At 46.7% G+C, this 2,499-nt stretch overlaps 1 pseudogene across 1 annotated transcript; it reads right to left on the reverse strand.

Moving 5' to 3' along the window:
• On the reverse strand, positions 1-1,410 carry LOC101010641 (annotated as a pseudogene). The gene has a single exon (XR_635443.4). The product of XR_635443.4 is annotated as a glyceraldehyde-3-phosphate dehydrogenase pseudogene (transcript).
• Positions 1,411-2,499: the final 1,089 nt, after the last annotated feature.

Below are 2,499 nucleotides of genomic sequence, written 5' to 3' on the forward strand. Positions count from 1 at the left end.
TTTTTTTTTTTTTTTTGGCTGAGCACAGGGGATTTTATTGATGGTACACGACAAGGTGGGGCTCCCTAGGCCCCTCCCCTCTTCGAGGGGTCTACATGGAAACTGTGAGGGGAGATTCACTGTGGCGGGGGACTGAGTGTGGCAGGGACTCCCCAGCAGTGAGGGCCTCTCTCTTTCTCTTGTGCTCTCGCTGGGGCTGGTGGTCCAGGGGTCTTACTCCTTGGAGGCCATGTGGGCCACGAGGTCCACCACCCTGTTGCTGTAGCCAAATTCGTTGTCATACCAGGAAATGAGCTTGACAAAGTGGTCGTTGAGGGCAATGCCAGCCCCAGCGTCGAAGGTGGAAGAGTAGGTGTCGCTATTGAAGTCGGAGGAGACCACCTGGTGCTCAGTGTAGCCCAGGATGCCCTTGAGGGGGCCCTCCGACGCCTGCTTCACCACCTTCTTGATGTCATCATATTTGGCAGGTTTTTCCAGATGGCAGGTCAGGTCCACCACTGACACGTTGGCAGTGGGGACACGGAAGTCCATGCCAGTGAGCTTCCCGTTCAGCTCAGGGATGACCTTGCCCACAGCCTTGGCAGCGCCGGTAGAGGCAGGGATGATGTTCTGGAGAGCTCCGTGGCCATCACACCACAGTTTCCCGGAGGGGCCATCTACAGTCTTCTGGGTGGCAGTGATGGCGTGGACTGTGGTCATGAGTCCTTCCACGATACCAAAGCTGTCATGGATGACCTTGGCCAGGGGTGCTAAGCAGTTGGTGGTGCAGGAGGTGTTGCTGACAATCTTGAGGCTGTTGTCATACTTCTCATGGTTCACACCCATGACGAACATGGGGGCGTCAGCAGAGGGGGCAGAGATGATGACCCTTTTGGCTCCCCCCTGCAAATGAGCCCTAGCCTTCTCCATGGTGGTGAAGACGCCAGTGGACTCCACGACGTACTCAGCGCCAGCATCGCCCCACTTGATTTTGGAGGGATCTCGCTTCTGGAAGATGGTGATGGGGCTTCCATTGATGACGAGCTTCCCGTTCTCAGCCTTCACGGTGCCATGGAACTTGCCATGGGTGGAATCGTACTGGAACATGTAAACCATGTAGCTGAGGTCAATGAAGCGGTCATTGATGGCAACAATATCCACTTTACCAGAGTTAAAAGCAGCCCTGGTGACCAGGCGCCCAATAGGACCAAATTCGTTGACTCCGACCTTCACCTTCCCCATGGTGTCTCAGGGATGCGCTGGCTATGCAAGAGAAAATGCAGCTGACTCTCGAACAGGAGGAGCAGAGAACCTTTCCATGGTTTTGATTTCTATGATTTCAGTTACTCGCAGTCAACAGCTGTCCAAAAATATGAAGATATTTTTAGAAGGAGATAATAAGGGAGACTATATTCACATAACTTTTATTACAGCATATTGTTATAATTGTTGTATTTTAGTAGTAGTTATTGTTGTTGATTTCTTACCTCTCCTAACTTATGAGTTAAACTTTATCATAGGTGTGTAGTATAGCAGGTCCTCAAATAATGTCGTTTCATTCAACGTCGTTTCATTGTAAAGCTGTTGAGAAAAAAATTGATTCGGTGCCAGGGCCACTGTCTGTGTGGAGTCGCACATTCTCTCCATGTCTGTGTGGGTTTTCTCTGGGTACTCTGATTTTCTCCCACACCCCAAAGATGTGCACCTTGGGTTCATTGATGTGTCTACATTGTCCCCATGTGAGTGAGTGTGAGAGTGTGTGTGAGGGTGCCCTGCGATGGGATGTCATCCTGGCCTGGTTCCCACTTTACATCCTGAGCTTCAGAAATAGGCTTAAGCCACCCGCAGGTAAGTGGGTAGGTAAAAGAATGAGTGAATGAACACAAACTATTGTAAAATTTTTAAAAAGTAGACAATAATCATACAAATGCATGACAATAAACTATGCAATACAAAATTACTCAGCAAACCGGCAGTATTTATGATTGTTTCTGAACCGTGTGGTGGTATGGGGTATTCCTTACAATTTTCTCTTTGTAAATATTTATTCCTTGTTTTAACCTACCAGGCTACAACTGCTGTCACTCACTGACTTATCAAAAATTAGGTAAGTCATGATCTTATTTTTATTACTTTATTAAATGTATATATAGCTCATATTTATTCCAGTGTTTAATGTTAAAAGTATTTTGGTCTTTATTGAGAAGTTTGGTGATGTTTTTGTAACCAGAAATCTGCCCTAGAAATTTAACCCTTGTTTATATCAATTAGCTCTATGGTAAAATTGGTTTTACTATATTGGTTTCATTATATTTTGCTAACATCCCAGTTTCCAAGAACCCACTGATGACACTAAGTGAGGACTTATTGGACAGTAAAAAACATAGCACACACAGGGTTAGGTACTATCCAAGGTTTCAGGTACCCATGGAGCTTGTTGGAATGTATTCTTCACAGATTTGAGGGGAGGCTATTGTCCTGCCAGGAATGAGGTGGGAGGTGGGGCATTGAGGGTATTGT

The sequence above is a fragment of the Papio anubis genome, chromosome 10 (assembly GCF_008728515.1).
Source record: "Papio anubis isolate 15944 chromosome 10, Panubis1.0, whole genome shotgun sequence".
Lineage (NCBI taxonomy): Eukaryota > Metazoa > Chordata > Mammalia > Primates > Cercopithecidae > Papio > Papio anubis.